This window comes from Canis lupus (assembly GCF_048164855.1).
Source record: "Canis lupus baileyi chromosome 5 unlocalized genomic scaffold, mCanLup2.hap1 SUPER_5_unloc_8, whole genome shotgun sequence".
Lineage (NCBI taxonomy): Eukaryota > Metazoa > Chordata > Mammalia > Carnivora > Canidae > Canis > Canis lupus.
In genome coordinates this window covers 113,435-133,693 of record NW_027326415.1, presented here as the reverse complement: position 1 = coordinate 133,693, position 20,259 = coordinate 113,435, and the positions used below count along the sequence as shown (strand labels likewise).

Below are 20,259 nucleotides of genomic sequence, written 5' to 3'. Positions count from 1 at the left end.
TTCTTCTTCTTCTTCTTCTTCTTCTTCTTCTTCTTTCTTCTTCTTCTCCTTCTCCTCCTCCTCCTCCTTCTTCTTCTTCTTCTTCTTCTTCTTCTTCTTCTTCTTCTTCTTCTTCTTTCTTCTTCTTCTCCTTCTTCGGCCCAGGGTGTGATCCTGGAGACCCGGGATCGAGTCTCACATCGGGCTCCCTGCATGGAGCCTGCTTCTCCCTCTGCCTGTGTCTCTGCCTCTCTCTCTCTGTCTGTGTCTCTCATGAATAAATAAATAAATAAATAAATAAATAAATAAATAAATAAAAATCTTTTTAAAAAATGTATTCATCGTTTGTCTGAAATTCAAGTTTAACTGGATATCTTGTATTTTATCCAGTAATTCTTCTTTTTTAATTTCTTTTTTAAAATTTTTTAATTGAAATATAGTTGACATACAATATTATGTTAGTTTTAGGTGTATAGCATAGTGATTCTAATTAGTAGTGAACTTTTAGCCTGGACTTCTGCAGATGTTTCTAGAGAGAAGGCTCAGCCCAGCCAATCAAATGTGGTCATATTGACCTACCTTGCTTAGCTTTTGGCAGCTGGAAGCTGAATAGTGAATACAAAGTAATGATATTCCTTTTAGGAAAATGTGTTTCTCATGTGACAAAGCAGCTACTCATCTGTCCTGACTTTGAGGCTGTTAGTTGGTGTTTTCTAAAGCTCTGGTTCACTGCTGGCAAAAGTCATGGCGGAAGGTGTGTTTGTAAGAAGGCCACAAGAATCTGCCAGCTACATGAAGACAAAGTTGGCTCAGTGGTCTGCAAATAGTGGAATTCTTTGCACGGAAATATACAAGGAGACAGTGATAGCCACCCCCCCAAAAAGAAAGAAAGAAAGAAAGAAAGAAAGAAAGAAAGAAAGAAAGAAAGAAAGAAAGAAATTCCCTGTTTCTACAGCATATTGTAAGCAAACTGATGTTTACAAATAAACTTATGAGAAAGAAATGCAAAAAAAAAAAAAGAGAAAGAAATGCAAAGGCAGAATTAGTGGATATTAAAAAAATTAATGTTTTAGGGATCCCTGGGTGGCGCAGCGGTTTGGCGCCTGCCTTTGGCCCAGGGCGCGATCCTGGAGACCCGGGATCGAATCCCACGTCGGGTTCCCTGCATGGAGCCTGCTTCTCCCTCTGCCTATGTCTCTGCCTCTCTCTCTCTCTCTCTCTCTGTGACTGTCATGAATAAATAAATAAAATCTTTAAAAAAAAAATTAATGTTTTAGATACTTATGTAGGTTTACTGTAGTGTCTGCAAAGATATGTCCTTTGCCGTTGGTAGCTGTTTTTCTTTCTTTAAATGAGGATATTTGGTTATAGGCCTTAAATCAGAGTTTTGTCATTGTTAAATTATAGAATTTATGCTCCCAGTCTTTAAAGAAAGGTAAACTTTTCTTAAAGTGATGTTTGATTCAGGTAAGAAGGAAATGGCTATTTCAAGTGCACACACAATTTATTTTAATGTCATATCTGGGTGTTTTAAAATGTCCTGTCAGCTAACAACAACAACAACAACAACAAAAATCTTTTTTTTTTTTAATTTTTTATTTATTTATTTACGATATTCACAGAGAGAGAGAGAGAGAGGCAGAGACACAGGCTCCATGCACCAGGAGCCCGACGTGGGATTCGATCCCGGGTCTCCAGGATCGCGCCCTGGGCCAAAGGCAGGCGCCAAACCGCTACGCCACCCAGGGATCCCCCAACAACAAAAATCTTAAGAATATACTTACCTAAGAGAATTCTTTAAAAATAATATTTATTTTAAATAATGAAATATATGCTCATTTTAAGACAAATTTGAAAAATGCTGGGATTTCTGGAAGGATAAGGAAAAAAAGTAAAATCACCAATAACACTATCATAGAGGAAACATTTCCACTATTGTTACTTCGATGTAGTTGTTCTATTGTCTTGTCTATGTGTTTTTAGTTCATAGTTGGAAACCTACTGTATATACAAGGTTGTATTCTGATTTTTTCTTTTTTAAAAAATATTTTATGTATTTATTCATGAGAGATAGAGAGAGAGACATAGGCAGAGGGAGAAGCAGGCTCCATGCAGGAAGCCCTATGTGGGACTTGATCCCAGGACCACAGGATCACCCCCTGAGTCAAAGACAGGCGCTCAACTGCTGAGCCACTCAGGTGTCCCTGTATTCTGATTTTTTCATTAACTATTTGACTTAAGCATTTCCCATATGTTAAAGTATTTCTTAAGTATCATTTTAATGGTTGAATCATACTCTGTACTGTGATTTACTTAACCAAACTAGAGTTGGATACTCAGAGTTCTCCAATTACCTATTCCTAAATGTCTAGTGATGATCTGTTTGGATTCCTAGAACCGAAATTACTGGGACTGACAAGGATGAAAAGTTTTAAGGCTATACATTTTGTTAAGCTCTATTAGAACCATTATAGATATTTACTAGGAATGTGTAAGAGTGCCTATATCACTGACCTTCATTGCTGTCATTTATTTCATTTTATTAACCTAGTGTATTTGTCTGGGTTTTCCAGAAAAACATAACCTGTAAGATGTGTTTGTATGCAAAGAGAATCTTAAAGGAATTGGCTCATGTGATTCTGGGGGGTGGGAGTGGATCCCCAAACTTCAGGTCAGGTTGTCAGGCTGAAGACTCAGGAAGAGCTGACGTCGAATCTAGAAGCCAAAGGCAGTCTGGAGACAGAATTTCTTCCTTCTAAAAGGATCTCAGTCTTCATTCTTAAAGCCTTTACGTTTTTGGATGAAGTTCAGTCCCATTGTGAAGAATAAGGTGCTTTACTCAGAGTCTACTCATGTAAATGTAAACCACATCGAAAAATACCTCACAGCAACATCTAGACTGGTATTTGACCAAATGACTGGGCACTATAGCCTAGCCAAGTTGACACATACAATTAACCATCACATCTGTGGTCCAAATAGAGTTTATACTATTTGATAGAAGGCCATGTTCTTTCTTTCCAGTTTTTTCTCTGTTCAGTACCATCTGTTTCTATGAAAACACACTGACTTATTTAGGACTTTTATGTATACTGTGAGTTTTCTGTTGTAAACACAAAGATTATCTTAATCTAGTTTTGGAATAAAACATTTAAGATCTCCATCAAGTGATGCTGAGAAAAAAATCTGGGTTTGGGCTTTATGCAGATGTGACTTAGGAATATTCCCCTACCACGTTACAACTGTATTAATTTGGTTTGGATAGCTAAACCCTTTCCTTCTTAATTTGCTCAACTAAAAAGTAGGGAGAATCATACCCATTTTCCAGTAACTTGTTAAGTTCTAACTGGGGAAACATTTCTGAAATTCTAGTACAGCATCTAGTATATGAAAGGCCATCTATATGATCAGTACAAAAAAACCTTCCCTGTCTCTGAACATTTAGTAGTTCCACTCGTAGCAATTTTCCTCCTAGAAGACTTAAACATTTTTTCCATTTTAAGTATAAGCCTCATTTCCCTTCTATTTCATGAAGTATTGCATTTTAACCACTGATAGATAAATTAGATGATTTTAAATTAATATTTTACTCATTTATCTAACAAATATTTATTAAATGTCTATTAAATCCCAAGGATTGTTCTGGGTGCTGGAGATTTAACAGTGAAGACGATAGATAAATTCCTTGCCCTTTTAGCTTGGATATTAGTGGGAGAGACTCTCAAAGAAAGAAATCAATAAGCATAAAATCACACTACAAGTAATATCATATTAGTCAGGGTAGGCTAAGTGATGCTGTGGTAAGTCACTAAATCTCATTAGCATAATTACAACAAAAGTTTATTTCTTGCTCGTGACAAGTCAGTGGCTGGTTCAGGTGACTATTTGAAGCAGCTATTCTAAGCCTTCCAATATGCTTCCTCCATCTAAGCACATGCTTCCATCAGGGAAGAGTGGACCAGTGAATCAAACAGCAACAGTTAAAAGATTCTACATGCATCACTTTTGCTTCATATTTTTATTGGCCATAGCAAGTCACATTGTCATGCCTAATTTCAATGAAGAGGAGAAATGTGACTCTTGGTAATCCTAGTGGTAAAGGAGAAACATATGTGACTACCACAGTATTAAGTATATAAAAAACAAGAGAATAAATAAGTATTTTTAAAAAGATAATAAAACAAAATAAACATAAGTTTTCAAGTATATCATTGTTTAAATTTATAATAAAATATGTATTTAAAAAATTGGGTCAACTTAAAGTTATTTAATAACAATTATTAAAATTTAGTATTTAGATAAGAGGAAAGGCATTTAGGTCATTTATGAATGACTGATGTTTAATAGATATGGAGATGTTAAGTCTACTTGAGGACAAGGGTGATGGTTTTTATATTGCTATTCTTGGTTATTTAGGCACATACAAGATGCTCAGTAAAACTTCGTTGAAGTTAATAATGTTCATTGTTTTAAATTATTCTTCTCCATTTGGTTGACTGTCTTAAAATATAGTCCATTATAATTTTGCTCAGAAGCAAGGCCAATTTTCATTGTTTTTATCTACATTAAAATTTTACATTTAATTATAGTTTAAATTTGGACCACAAATGCTTGAATCACTAGTGGTCTCTTTCTCCTAGTTTGTCTCGGGTATGTTCCTAAACCATGGGTATGTCCAGTAGGACAAAAGACTACTACTTTACTGTTGGAGTTTGTGATCTACCATCTTGTCTTCTAAAAACAACAACAACAACAACAACAACAACAACAACATTTACCTTTAATATCTGTTTGGCAACTGCTGTGTTGAAGAGATTTCACAAATTTGAATAAAGAGGGCAACAAATACCGAGTGGCAGTTTTGTTTGTTTTAATTTATTCATGATCATGAATGTAAGAATAGTATACTTGCTTTCAAAGATAGCATATGATGATGATGGTGATGATGATGGTGATGATGATGATGATGATGATGCCTCTCTCTCTATTGTTCTTTCCTTTTGCTTTTGACTAAGTCTTTGTCATTTAAAAAATAAATCAGCCAAAGAGAGGACCCAGTTATTCTTTGACTGGATAGATCAAGAGCAAACCAGAAGAGAATCTCTGTCTCTACCCAACTGAACCTCGTTTCGGTACCGTCACTTCTCTATTTATGGATGGTATGTCTGAGATGTTGTCTCTATCCTAGAAACCAAGAACTTGTCTTAAATCAGTGCCTCTCCAGTCTGTGCCATGAATCCCGTGAATCTGTAAGAGTCCATGCCCTTTGATGAGTTTGCTGCTCTTGGATTTGTACAAAATTTGTTTGTTACTTGGCAAATGGGACACAGCTGGCTTCTGATTTAGAGAGTGTTTTAAATTAGTTACCTCCTACCTTAACTTGATCATTTAAATGGAAAGCACTATGGCTCCAACAGAGTAGACATGATATAAAAACCATTTCCGACACGAGTATCTTGCCTCCTCAGTTGTGATGGCTACTGGTATCTCTGAAGGAAAATAAATAATAAACAAACAAACAAATAAATAATAAATAAATAAATAAATAAATAAATAAATAAATAAAACACAGGTTCTGCGATTCTCACAAGTGGTAAACTGTCTTTGCATTATTTAAGAAAAGCTTTAAGTGTTCGATGAATGTGCTTAGACTAATGACAGTTGATGCCAAGAATATAGCAATAATCCAATACCATTTTGTAAAGTGGCAATTTGTGTAGAAATTGCAGAAAGCATCAACACATGCTGGGAACTTTACATATAAGTGAGCTATAGCGTGGGTGAAGGAGTTATTTATTTGGTCTTTCATTTGTAAATAAGACACTAATCTTTTCCTTCCAAGGAGTAGCTAGGCCAGTTATTAGTAAAAGAATATTGATAGCCTTTGCTCATCATGGCAAAATTGAGGATCCTGACCTTAAAAGTCTTAGTATTTGGAGGAGCCTTAATAAGTCATTTAGGAGAACAGCATTCCATAGTTGAAGATGGCTAGATCTATAATCAAAATATTTGGGTAGAGTCCAGGCTATACTATTACCTGTCAGCAATTTAGCTTTCCTCATCAAGGCTTATATGATCTGGTCTAGGGAACCTCTCTAGTCTTGTTTGATAGTCTTTACTTCTTACTTGCTCCATTTCAGTCCCTATGCCATTTCTCACACATTTCAAAAGAAGTGTTCTTGCTGCCTTCCTGTTCTTTCTGCCTGGGATGATCTTCCCCCAGAGACAAGCTGACATTTATTGGGCAGATCCAGTATGTTCCAAGGGGTTATAAATGCTTTGCATGTTTGTTGTGGTGAATTTTCATGATAACCGTATGAAGTGTGTAGTGACACTGGATGGATGAGAAAGGAGGCAGAGTGATCTGGCAAAGGCAGGATTGGAACGAAGGCCTTGGCTCTCACAAGAAGTGCTCTCATAGTACACAACACCCAGGGTGTGGTTCCCACTCTTCCTTTAACCTCAGAGCTCTTTCTTGGTGAGCATTTCCTGACTATCTTATTTAAAGTGGAATTCCTGTGACTCTTTCTGTTTACTTAGCTTTATATTTATGAACAGTACTACATATTACCTGATTGATAATGCCTGTTTACTTGCTTACTTCTTTGCTTATCTCCCTCACTAGAATATATATTCTATGAGGGATGGACATTGTTCTGATCCGTGTTACCACTCTATCCCCTGCATCCAGAAGTGTACTGAAATGTACTGAGAGAGGATACGAATTGAGTTAGAATTTTTATCGGGTTTAAGGTATCTTACTCTTCAAACACTTGCAGAGCACCATTTTGTGTCAGATTCCATGACAGTTTGTGGAAATAGGAACGTGAATGAGAATGATGGGGACTCCTACTTTTCTGCTTTTCCTGATGCTTTTCCGGCATCCTAGAAGAAACAAACATGCAATTAACAGACAGTTGCCCAGGATAAGCATCCTTTTAGGGCAAATATAAGGTGCAGCAGGGAAAGGAGGCTTTAGGGAAAGCTATTCCGAGGGGTGATATCCGTGTTGAGAGCTGAAGGATGGGCTGAATGGGGATGCAAGACCATTTGGGGCAGAGCAGATGACAGAAGTCCCTGAGAGGGCACATTCCAGTTTATTATTTTTTTAAAGATTTTATTTATAGAGACAGAGAGAGAGGGGCAGAGAGACACAGGCAGAGGGAGAAGCAGGCTCCATGCAGGGAGCCCGGCGTGAGACTCGATCCCGGAACTCCAGATTCAGGCCCTGGGCTGAAGGCAGGTGCCAAACCGCTGAGCCACCCAGGGATCCTCCGCACATTCCACTTTAAAAGCAGTTCACTGTGACTCAGATATAGACTACGAGGGCCAGAGTTTACTGTCTGAGGCTGGAGAATAAAGTTGGGTTTTCAAGGGTCTTGAAAACTATTCCAAGAAGCCAAGACTTTATTGTCTGAGCATTGAGATGCCACTGAATGATTTTTAAATCAATGTAGTTTTGATTTAGTATCTGATTCCGTTTACCACCTTCAGCCACATAAGTTGGCAGCATTTCCACTTTCTGGATGGGACGAATAAGGCCCAGAAGAACACATTTCAATGTTGGTGGAATTGATTTAATTCTCTTAATGACAGTGATATCAGGGCTTCTAACTCCTACCTTCCCACCCTCTCTCCTTCCTTCTTTCTGGTTGTTATTCTTGTCAAACATAAAGCTATTTATCCACCATCCTTAACTTTTTCCAAGGAATATCCATGCACTCACACAGCTTCTAATAACCAGACCCCTGAGTGAAAGCCAGTGACCTCACGGGCGGCAGGGCTTGTTTGTGGCTGGATACCATATTGTGCACCGGGCTGGAATTCTCTGTTCTTCCTCACTAGGAAGCTGGATTTGTACCAGGAACCTCTTATCTGAAAAGGCAGCTCTAGGCTGGGGAGAACAGAGCTGGTTTGACGAAGTGGAGAGGCGCTCAATGTTGGTCTGGCCACGCTTTGGGCATGCGTGAGCGCTCACAGCAAAACACAGCTGGCATGTCTAATTTTAGCCTTGACTGCCTTGAAAAGGGACCCTTAAAGGAAATATATTTTCGCTGAAACCATTTGTATTATAATGTAACAGCCGACAGACATGTCAGAATATTACTTATTATTGGTGGGGAAAAACTCTGTCAGGTAATTGTGCTTTTTTTTGTGATGACATCGGGAAAGTGATTAAAGCATCCCTGAATCAAAATCATCATAGATAGACAGTGAGAGAACCAGAGCTTTTATTTATGAAGACGCCTGTAAACCTAATGGGATACCTCCTTTGATGCTTACAAAACGGATGTAAGGGTAAGAATGATCATTTCGGCTATGGCAAGTGGGTCCTTGTGATCTGACGATGCAGGGCTTGCTAATAGTAGTCCTGGCATAGACTCTCAAATTTCTTCAATGCTTAGCATCCTCCGTGTCGTCCGAGAAGTAAAAGGTTAGTTTCTGGACCGGGTCTTGGATTCATCTGGCTTTCGTATGTTAACAGGTTCTGAAAGCATCTGGGACACACTTGTTCCATTTTAACCAGCACGGGTCGTCCGTCTGCTTTTATTTTTGTCTTTCTCTTCCTTCCTCCCTTCGTCCTCTCTTCCCTCCCGTGGTCTTCTGTGTTTGCTTTAGCAGTGTGGCTTACCTTGCCACTTGGCAAGAAAAAAAAGGCAGCTCTTGTGTGGGGTAGATGGAGGGAAGGATAAGAAATAATCCACCGCCCGAATTTGAGTTCCCTGGGTTCAGTTCCAGCGGCAGCAGCTTTGCTGCAAAAATTGCTTTGCTGTTCGAGATAGCCAGCAGAGGGAATCAGGACTTTGCTTGCAGCAGGGGTTGAAGCAGGCTTTTTTTTTTTTCTTGGAGGAAATACTGCAGCTTTCTGGACTGCATACCCTGCTCCCTGGAGAGGTTCCACCCACCAGCTGGAAGGAGAGGAAGTGAATGAAAGGACAGGAGGAGCCCGAACACCATGTCACTCTGGAAGGGAGACAGCAGCAACCAGGCTGTGCAAGGTTGTTTTGTTTTGTTTTCTTTTCCCCTTTCTCTTTCTTTTTTTTTTTTCTTTTTCATTTTTTTGTTTTCTTTCTTTCTTTCTTCTTTCTTTTTTTCCCTTTTTCTTTAAGGTGGGGAAAGAGACAAACAGGAGACAGGAAGCTGATCTGCAAGGATTCGGAGTTGTGCTAAAAAGACTTTGATTTTTTTCTTCTCTCCCTCTTTACAAACGCTGGCAATTGACATCACTACAGACAGCCTGGGTAGAGAACAAAGTGCCTCATCCCAAGTGGACCCTGGCAGCTGGGGGAAGGAAGGCAGGATCTGGGAAGGCTGTGTGTGTGTGTGTGTGTGTGTGCGCGTGTGTGTGTGCGTGTGTTGTTCTACCAATACCTTTCCTTTTTTCTTTCTTTCTTTCTTTCTTTCTTTCTTTCTATTTTTTTGGTGTGTTTCTTTTTTAAATTCCTGCCGTGTTGGAACTAGTGAGTGGTGGAAGACGAAGGATCTCTGAAGCCTCATCAGTCATCGGGACCATCAGGAATAGTGGTTTAAGAGGACGCTCGGCCTGGGGCACCATACCGTGTCATCGAGTTCCCTGCCTCGGAGATAAAGATTCCAGCTACATGGGTAAACGCCTGGATCAGCCACAAATGTACCCCCAGTACACTTACTACTATCCTCACTGTCTCTAAACCAAGGTATGGCTCGACCCACAGTCTGGCAAGCAGTGTGTATCCTGCACTTGGGATGGGAAACAGGCATGTGGATTATTATTTACCTCCCCTTTCCCATCACCTCTTCCTGCTTCTTTGAAATTAGTAACATAGCAATGGAGTTAATGAGGCAGAGGAGAATATGAGAAGAAAGCAAGCCCTGGGATTGTGGTTTTTCTCTTCTAGCAGAGATAATAGTTTCGCTCGTGTTCCTTTGTTGTTATTTGGCAACATAAAGATGTTCCTGATATCCGTAGTAAAGTGCTTTGCAGATGGACAGGGTTGTTAGAAAGGAGATTGTGACAGTGATTATCAGGAACAACAACGATTTCAGAGGCTTTTCTGGTGAGCTGTTCTTTGTGGCTCTGAAAGGGTTTTTCTCACTGGATAGGATGCACCAGGGTGGGGGCAACTCAGACTTTCAATCACAGAGTATAGAATGAAAGAAGGTGTGGGAAGGTATAGTACGACTAACTGACGTCCCGTAGAGTTTGTTTGGGTGTGCTTTTGTTTTTGTGTATTTGCCTTACATATTTTATTTTATATGGAGGGTGATCAAGACTCTAGAGACTGAAGTTTGGAGCCTTACAATAGATGTTCTTTACTTTTCGAAGCTCTGTTTTTCTGTGCTGGCTGCCATCAGGAGGCCTGTGGGTCTTGAAACGGGATGAAATATAACTGATGATAATTGGACACGAATTGGTTAAATACTTTAGTCTTGGGATCCCTGGGTGGCGCAGTGGTTTGGCGCCTGCCTTTGGCCCAGGGCGCAATCCTGGAGACCCGGGATCAAATCCCACGTTGGGCTCCCGGTGCATGGAGCCTGCTTCTCCCTCTGCCTATGTCTCTGCCTCTCTCTCTGTGTGTGACTATCATAAATAAATAAAAAAAAATTAAAAAAAATTTTTTTTAATACTTTAGTCTTTATGTGTGTGCACAAATGACCATTACGGGGCCAGTGGAAAGCCCACGTAACTAAGCAGTGGGCAGTGCCAACCATGAACTTGATCCTGCAGTTCAGACCTGAAAGGCTCTCAGGTGTGAAATCACTGCTCCAATTTGTCAGTTAAATTGGACTTGATGAGTTGGGGGGGAGGGTGTCGGTAGAGTTATCGCTTTGAATGTATGGGTTATGTTTCTTTACAGGTGATATTAATTTTGTATCGCATTAGCCAGACTCCACTGTCTTCTTAATAAATAAATATGCGGAGAGTGACCAAGGCGTGCCTGAGTGATCTGTGCTGCCACCGGGACTCGTTGATGGGATTAGTGTTCGGTAATCCATGCTGTAGTTAGCTCTTATTTATTCTGTCTCCTCCAACAATGCCTATTTGTAAACCAGACGAGGCAGCAGACTTTCCGAATTCTATTAAAAATTGTTGCTTTTTTTTCTTTCTTTTTCAATCGCTCCATGACTCGCCCTGCCCCTGCAAGGTCTCCTCACATTGCTTTTTGCCCTTGTGAGCATTTAGTTTGTGGGGCTGCTGCTTTAGTAGACCAGCCCTCCTGCTCCCGTGCAGTGCAGTGTGTTTTAACTCTTGGGGGATTGGGTGGAGAATGCTGTCTGCCTTCCTCAAGGAAATGGCAAAGCAAGGGCTAGTCTAAAAGAGGAAATTTATAGTCATTCCTCATCCCCCCCCCCAAGAAATAAAAACAACAAACCCAAGGGTTCCATGAAAAATATCGGACATTCCATCCCTTTTACTCATTTGGCTAAATTTTTCCAAATGTTTCAAAATTCATGCTTTCTTTTTGGTTCTTTTTTTGACTATGAAGCATATTCAGAAAGGAAACTTTAGATAAAAATGAATGGAATAATTTCTTTCCTGCCTGAGATTTCTTTTAACTTATTGCTAGCAGGAAATAATGTCTTGCACATTATATTAAGGACAGGATGTTGGATGAGCTACACTGATGGGAAGTGTGTGTGTGTGTGTGTGTGTGTTTGTGTGTGTGAAGAGAGAGACTGGGAGAGGGAGAGAGAGAGAGAGAGGGATTGAGGTAAAGAAAGAAAGTGCAGTGGTGAGGGAAAAGAGGAGAGCCTGAAAAACATAGAGGGAATTTAAAAAAAAATCTGTTTTGGGGTCCTGTGTAGTTTAGTGTGTAGACAGGCAGCATCTGGATCTTGTTACTTTCAAGCTAGTCAAAGCCATCAACTTCTGGAACATTTTTAAAGAAGCTAGATCCATTAGGTGACCTAAACTGATATTCGGGCAATCAGATCAGGGTGGTGGGGAATATAGGATCAGCTACTTTGGCTATCATGGTAGTTCATATTGATTATTATGTTGCAAACTTTCGACAGAGCTGTGAAGTTGTCGAATACTGTTTCGGTGGCTCTGAAATGATAGACATTAATAACATTCCTGGAAGCTGAAGATGTGAAAACGTGCCCTGCTTTGAAACTTGGGCACAAAAAAAAAAAAAAAAAAAAGAAACTTGGGCACACAGGGAATGAGAATAAGGATCAATCATACTTTAAAATGTGGGGACTTTCTGGCAGCATGAATACTATGTAAGAAAGTACTATCATGACCCAGTATAGCATGAAAACAACTGGGTTATTTAGTGTTGTCTTTTTGCTCCTTTTATATTTTTATCTTAAAATATTACCTATAATTCTGAGGGGAATACATGCTGCTCATGTTTATTTGGTAAGCAAGCCTTGGTGGAATTCACAAAATCTACAGTCCTAGCCTTGGCTTATAGTTATAATCTATTTTAAAAATCAGAGCTATTTAAGATGATACTGATACATAAAGAATACTTATGGTTGATAAAAATAGAGTTCTGTGGTTGACTATAAAAGTCATATTCTGGTGACATCATAACTTAAGCTGTCCTGTAAAACCAGGTGTTCTTAACTAATCAACAAAAGCCATTTACTGACATTAGTTTGGGGTGAAGAATCTTTATGGGGTTCTTAAAAAACTCAAGGTGTATCATTGCATTTATTCAGACAGTACAAAATACTGAACGTTTTCTTTCTACTTAAATGTGTGTGTTAGATACAGCTGCTCTTTTCTTATGATAAAACAAAATGAGAGTAGGGTGTCTAAATAAATGGAAAGGTTTCCCTTTCCTCAAATGCAATTAAAGTTTTAGAAAAACTTGGGGCACTTCCCTGCTTTCTCTGCTCCTCTTATTTTCCCATCACATTAGAACTAATTCACTACCTTTGTTGCTTAAAAAGAAAAAGAAATTAGAAATAAGTTACTTATGCTTCTCTCCCTTTGAATAATTTTCCAAATGCTTAAATTATTATATTAGATAAATGTACATAGAAGTAAAATGAAAACCCAATGACTAGCTGATAGCTATCTTGTAGCGGTATTGTTCTAGGATGCATGCTTTCCAAGACCTTGCATTAAAAGCTGTCATTTGTCAATTTTCTTTTGGCCATTTTTCCCCCTATTAAAAGAAGCAATTTAAAAAAGAAACATTGTGATTGAGCAGAAAAGAAGCAATCTTGATGACATGCTTTAATACTTACATAAGAGCCATAGCCAGATTTAAAAAAAAAAAATCTTCATCAAAACGAATTTGCTCTTTGAAGGCCACCAGGATAATCAGCAAACTTTAGAGAAAGGGGACCAAAAAATAGCTCATTAGCTTAATGATAATATCCATAATCACATTTGATTGAGTCACAACCTAATATTTCTCAGCAATTTTGTTACAGCCCATTCAAAGCAAGCAACCTGTTGCTATTGCATTGTGAGACCCAGGGTGAATCGCAATCTGAGTTATTTTGTGGAGGGTTTCTTGGAAAGGCAACTTAATCATAACTAGGAAGGCTAAAAAGAGTAAAACATGGTCACAGCCTGGTGAATTGATACTTTGTTGCTGAGAAAGATATTTCCCTCATGTGTGGTATCTGGAAAACTTTATCATCTCCCCAAAACTTTAAAATGCATCCAAACGCACACAGCAAGCTAGTCCTTCCTTCCATTTCCTTACCCTGACCGGGTCACGATGTTTCTACCGATCCAGGGCATGGTTTCTACTCATGCTGCTTTTCCATCAGCCTACTGCTTTCCCACCTTGGACCATCTGCTTCCCCTGAAGATCTTGCAGAAAGATCTGTGGGACCCAACAGAGTTTTTCTGGCTGCTGGTACTCAGATCGTATTCAGAACCTGGTGTGAAGTTGGAGTTGGGGTCAGGTATAGGGAGTAACTCATCAACTGCACACTGACTTCAGGCTGAGTTTCCAACCATCTGCAGCCTGGACAGCTGCTCATCTCTCAAAGTCTAGCTAGAGCCCGATTGATTGTGCCATAGAGAGAGCAAACACTTGAAACACGAAGGACTAAGGAGTAGGGAAAGGAAGAGAGAGGATCCTATGGGGCAAGGGATATTCTCAAAGATGTGAATGTACAGATCCTTCAAAAGCAAAACAGGACAACCCCTTAACATGCTTCTTGCACATGAAAATGTAGAAAATCCTGCAGAGGGAGGGAAAGAGTTTAGGATTTCCTTAGTACTTCCTGCCTCAGATTTGCATTGATAGCCAGAGTTGGTAACTTGCCAGTTTTAAAACAGCCTTGAAAACTCCCAAGTTCTGTTTTCCTTTGAAAGGCTGAAACATACAAAACTGGTTTTCTAAAAATTGTCCAGCAATAGAACCTTGAGGTACAACTCCAAATATGTCTTTCGCTTCAGGGGGTAATATGAGAGCATGAAACTATGATAAATCTTGTTTGTCTCATTTGAGAATGTACACAATTTTAATTGGTTTTGAATAAGAGAAAAATAGTAACAAGGGGCCACTCTCCCTTTCTAGTTGTCCTGTTTTCTTTACCTCCTCCCCATATTAAATTATCTTTGGAATTGTCTTTTCTATAATGCAGCCATTGTTCTCACAGTACTAAGTTTAGTGCCTAGCTAAAAGGAGGAGCTATGTAAAAAGTTCATGTTGTTGTTGTCTTTCTCTCCAGAATCATTCTTAATTCAAAAGAAACCTCATGTCAATTTGTTCTAACAGTATCTTCCTAACAGCTTCCTTTCGCTTTCTCTCAGTTTGGGAAAAGAACAATAGAATTATAAATCAAAATTATTTCTCTGAAGTAATTAAATCTATTAGAGGGTTGGAGGTAGGGCTGATTTGCAGGGAGGGAGACAAAAGAAGAGAAGTAGGATGTAAGTTCATTTCAGGTCTTTCTGGCTCCAGGAATTCTGGAAAGCGTCATTATTGCACTAATATGATTTTACACAATCCTTTTTGACATTATCAGTCTTTTTGGCAGAGAGAGGGCTCAGTCACAATTACGTCCATGCCAAATTCTAAGAAAACCAGTCTTTCTTTAAAAGAAAATCTTTTTAGTGTTGGACTTCTTATTCGGAGTAAATGGTTGATGTTTATCCACAATTGGCTTCGAGTACTACATTAAAATTGTGTTTTGTAGCAGTCTTGTAAGCCACAGCTGTATGTGATTAAATAGTGTAATATCAAAAGCGTGTGAGAATAGGCTTTTTTATGCTATAGCTGTTGCACAGCAAGAGAGCAGATGGAACCAGAGGGAGAGCCAGGGCAACAGTGTATTTATGTGTTGTAATACCTGCGTCGAGGATACACATTGCTGTTTTTTGCAGTAGTGGGAAAATGCTGACCTATCTTGGATGTCATTGAAAAATACACTTTTTGAAAATGGACATGGACCTATCATACCAATTTTTATTTTAAACAGAGAGTTACTGTTTTATTAGAAAACACATATTTACCGAAGGATCCGAAACATTTGCAAGTGGAAGGATCATAATGATTTTCCATGCAGCACACATTCAAATAACAAAAGTGAATTTCTCATTTCTGTTTTGAAATCATAACTTTTTTGCTTTTTTAAAAAAAATTTAAATGTTTTTTGCTGCTTTAAGCTGTGGAACTATTGTAAGAAAATCATCAGGCCATTTATCCCTAAAAAAGAGTGACAGGTAATGAGGAGAACAAAATAGGCGGTGGTATGATTCTTTTTTTTTCTTTTCAGATATTTGGAAATATAGTATTTGGTTTTGTATGCCTATTGTTCCTTTGTGGCCACTGTTAAGAAGTACATACTTGTACAAAGGGACACACTTTTGGGTCTATCTCTTTAGCAGGATATCATAATAAGGAGATTTATTTTTCATGGGATGGTTAAACTATAAAGTTCTTGAAAGAAAATATTCATGAAACCTGTCATCTTGAGTTTTCTTGAGCTTGTGAATCTATAGGATACTAATAAGAGATTTACTAGTACGTCATTGTTTTCAGGGCCTTGAAAAAGCCTATAGAAGTAGCTGTTGGTTTTCAAATTTCAGGCATTAAAAAGCAATTTGGAAAAGGAAAAAAAAAGAGGGGGTTGACAGAGATAAGTTGGATTCTGTTTGTTTTGTTTTTCATGTTGATATAAGCAGCAAATTTGTTCACATTTAAACTTTTTTTTTTCATGTAGATTTACTGGTCAGGAAGTATATACCATGTGGAATCAGTAACTGGATATAGCTTTGGAATTCAGAACATTGACATCTAATAGATAACAAATTTCAAGAGTATGGATAACAAATGCTGAGTCATGGAGTCTGGTTTTGTTTTATTGTTGTGGAGGGAGGGAATTCTCTGATTTGTGTGTCAATGGATTGGTTTCAGGTTCTCTAAGATCTCTTCCAGGCTTAGTATTTGTGACTCACACTTTGAGACTAAATGAGCCTGCTTTGATGTATTCGTGGTACTGGGAGATGACCTTGGTTTTGTGCTGTCAATGAGTTTTGTTCAGGTCCCCATCCTTTCTCCAGAGCAGATCAAATACTGCTTTGCCCACTCTGGTGATTGATGAATTTAACTATCTGCTTCCTTTGCCAATCTAAACCCAGTGTACCAAGAGAAACACATCCATCACCTGGGAGTGGGTGGAGAGCAGCTCCCAGGGGTAGGACAGAATGACAGGCATCATTTAATCATGGTCATTGCCAGCTTTGTTATCGTGGTTAAAGTTTTCTCCTTTGGGTAAAATTAGAGCTTATCTAAAGATGGTGACAGTGTGATGCTTTACTTTTCTTCATTTAACTTCCTCTCTGCAGGTGGTTTCAGAACTGAATGGGTAGGCATATGTTTGGCCTAACCAGTGGGGTGATGGAGGCAGAAGGATTGCCTCATTAAGGCCCTGACAACCCTAGTTTTGTGAATGAAACTAGGAGCTAGTGCCAATATGGAAATGACAATTGATAGATGAAATACTATTTTGACTGGAGGTTATAAATCCTTAAAACCCCTAAATTGCTGAATAGTAGTCTTTAAAACATGAGAAAAGAATACTATTGTAACTCTAGTATATGGAGTAGTAGGAGCAAGAGAATTACTTCTCCGGGACACATAAGCACAACCGTTATCTTTCTGTCTTTTTCTCACTAAGTACCCTTCTCATTCCCCCAAAAGCTCCTATTAGCTGAATTAATGAAAGTAAATAGAGGGACGCCTGGGTGGCTCAGCGGTTGAGCGTCTGCCTTCAGCTCAGGGCATTATCCTGGAGTCCTAGGATCCAGTCCCACGTCAGGCTCCCTGCACAAAGTCTGCTTCTCTCTCTGCCTACGTCTCTGCCTCTCTGTCTCAGTGTCTCTCATGAATAAATAAATAAAATATATTTTTTAAAATAAAGTAAATAGAACCTTGAATTTTGTTTTTATGAATGATAGCCAGATAGAAAAAAATAGACTTGACTTCATACATAGTTCAGGCAACCCTGATAATGTCCTGTCTTATTGTGTGGAAAGTAAGAGACAATGGAAGAAAAATAAATCTTGCTATATTCTAAGTATTGGTACTAATTATTTTAGGTATGGAGTTTTGGTTTCAGAGTTAGCTTTCCTACCATTATATTGTAGGGTTAAGAAGTTGGTATACATCACACTTCATATGCTAGAATCTTTGGCTATTTCATTCTTAACTAATGGTTTTCAAGCTGAATATGAATCATGCATAGAATTTAAGGAGAGTTTTTGAGGAGCCTTCCTATTTTTATCTCGTGTACTGCTGTCTATTTATCTTAGTCACATTGCTGATTGAGGACGATTTAATGAAAACGAAAATGGAAAACAGAATACTAACTGTCTGGGTTTCTGGACCGGTTAAGATACCTTAAAAGGTTTCCTTACATATGCGAGTCATATTTGAAGCTATTATCGATGTCTGTAAACTCTCATATTGCCCCTTTTAAAACTTATCAGTCACATAAATTGGGTGGTGGCACCCTGACTATAGCTCCTGTTGAGGTCACTTAGCATTCAAGCAAATATACTTTTGAGCTTCTAGCTAGTTTCGAGTGGATGAAGTATTTGAAGGAGTGTGTACAAAGCTTGGAATAAAATTTCAGAGATTGTTTTCTAGTGTATCATACAAAAAACCCATCTGACATACTTACGATGTTTCATTTCTTCATCTCTTCTCAAGAGATGAGAAAAACACTTTTTTTGACTTGGTACTTGTCCCTGGAAGGGTTGTGACACTCCTGAATTACCCTCGGTCTTGCTTTCGGCCCCTAGGCCTCTTGTCCCTTGCTGTGCATAGCAATTCAAACTGAGCCATTAGAAATAAGGATGTTGTATTTCAGTATAAGGCAGGAAATTCTGGAAAAGCATAAAATTCTGATGTCCTTTTTAAACTTATTCCAAAAAATTAACCACTGCTTTTTTTTTATGATAGTCACACACAGAGAGAGAGAGAGAGAGGCAGAGGGAGAAGCAGGCTCCATGCACCGGGAGCCCGATGTGGGATTCGATCCCGGGTCTCCAGGATCACGCCCTGGGCCAAAGGCAGGCGCCAAACTGCTGCGCCACCCAGGGATCCCTTTCTTTCTTTCTTTCTTTCTTTCTTTCTTTCTTTCTTTCTTTCTTTCTTTCTTTCTTTCTTTCTTTTTCTTTCTTTCTTTCTTTCTTTCTTTCTTTCTTTCTTTCTTCTTTCTTTCTTTCTTTCTTTCTTCTTTCTTTCTTTTCTTTCTTTATTTCTTCCTTTCTTTCTTTCTTTCTTTCTTTCCTTCTTTCTTTTCTTTCTTTCTTTCTTTCTTTCTTTTCTTTCTTTCTTTTTTTCTAATAAAAATTTATTTTTTATTGCTGTTCAATATGCCAACATACAGAATAACACCCAGTGCTCATCCCATCAAGTGCCCCCCTCAGTGCCCACAACCCAGTCACCCCCACTCCCCGCCCTCCTCTCCGTCCACCACCCCTAGTTCGTTTCCCAGAGTTAAGAGTCTTCCATGTTCTGCCTCCTTTTCTGATATTTCCTACCCATTTCTTTTCCCTTCCCCTCTATTCCCTTTCACATCTTCTTTATCCATTCATCTTTCGATGGACACCGAGGCTCCTTCCACAGTTTGGCTATTGTGGACATTGCTGCTAGAAACATCAGGGTGCAGGTGTCCCGTCGTTTCACTGCATCTGTATCTTTGGGGTAAATCCCCAGCAGTGCAATTGCTGGGTCATAGGGCAGGTCTATTTTTAACTCTTTGAGGAACCTCCATACAGTTCTCCAGAGTGGCCTGCACCAGTTCACATTCCGACCAAGCGTGCAAGAGGGTTCCCTTTTCTCTGCATCCTCTCCAACGTTTGTGGTTTCCAGCCTTGTTAATTTTCCCCATTCTCACTGGTGTGAGGTGGTATCTCATTGTGGTTCTGATTTGTATTTCCCTGATGGCAAGTGATGCAGGGCATTTGTTCATGTGCTTGTTGGCCATGTCTAGGTCTTCCTCTGTGAGATTTCTCTTCATGTCTTTTGCCCATTTCATGATTGGATTGTTTGTTTCTTTGGTGTTGAGCTTAATAAGTTCTTTATAAATCTTGGAAATTAGCCCTTCATCTGATACGTCATTTGCAAATATCTTCTCCCATTCTGTAGGTTGTCTTTTAGTTTTGTTGACTGTATCCTTTGCTGTGCAAAAGCTTCTTATCTTGATGAAGCCCCAGTAGTTCATTTTTGCTTTCGTTTCTTTTGCCTTCATGGATGTATCTTGCAAGAAGTTACTGTTGCCGAATTCAAAAAGGGTGTTGCCTGTGTTCTCCTCTAGGATTTTGATGGAATCTTGTCTCACATCTAGATGTTTCATCCATTTTGAGTTTATCTTTGTGTCTGGTGCAAGAGAGTGGTCTAGTTTCATTCTTCTGCATGTGGATGTCCAATTTTCCCAGCACCATTTATTGAAGAGACTGTCTTTCTTCCAGTGGATAGTCTTTCCTCCTTTGTCGAATATTAGTTGACCATAAAGTTGAGTGTCCACTTCTGGGTTCTCTATTCTGTTCCCCTGATCTATGTGTCTGTTTTTGTGCCAGTCCAACCTGTCTTGATGACCACAGCTTTGTAGTACAACCTGAAATCTGGCATTGTGATGCCCCCAGCTATGGTTTTCTTTTTTATTTTTTTTTATTTTTTTTAAACAAGCTTTTTTTAAATTTTTATTTATTTATGATAGTCAGAGAGAGAGAGAGAGAGAGAGGGAGGCAGAGAGAGAAGCAGGCTCCATGCACCGGGAGCCTGACGTGGGATTCAGTCCCGGGTCTCCAGGATCGTGCTCTGGGCCAAAGGCAGGCGCCAAACCGCTGCGCCACCCAGGGATCCCTGG

General features: G+C 39.1%; 1 long non-coding RNA gene across 4 annotated transcripts in view; it reads left to right on the top strand.

The window, feature by feature from the left end:
* Positions 1–8,070: 8,070 nt before the first annotated feature.
* Positions 8,071–20,259, top strand: part of LOC140629464 (uncharacterized) — a 64,677-nt gene continuing 52,488 nt past the window's right edge. For 2 of the 4 annotated variants that reach the window (XR_012027301.1, XR_012027300.1), the window contains exons 1-3: positions 8,071–8,413; positions 8,830–8,978; positions 9,442–9,656. This is a non-coding gene — a long non-coding RNA (uncharacterized lncRNA). The remainder of the gene's footprint in view (positions 8,414–8,829; positions 8,979–9,441; positions 9,657–20,259) is intronic. The other 2 variants (XR_012027299.1, XR_012027298.1) reach the window with 2 other exon arrangements.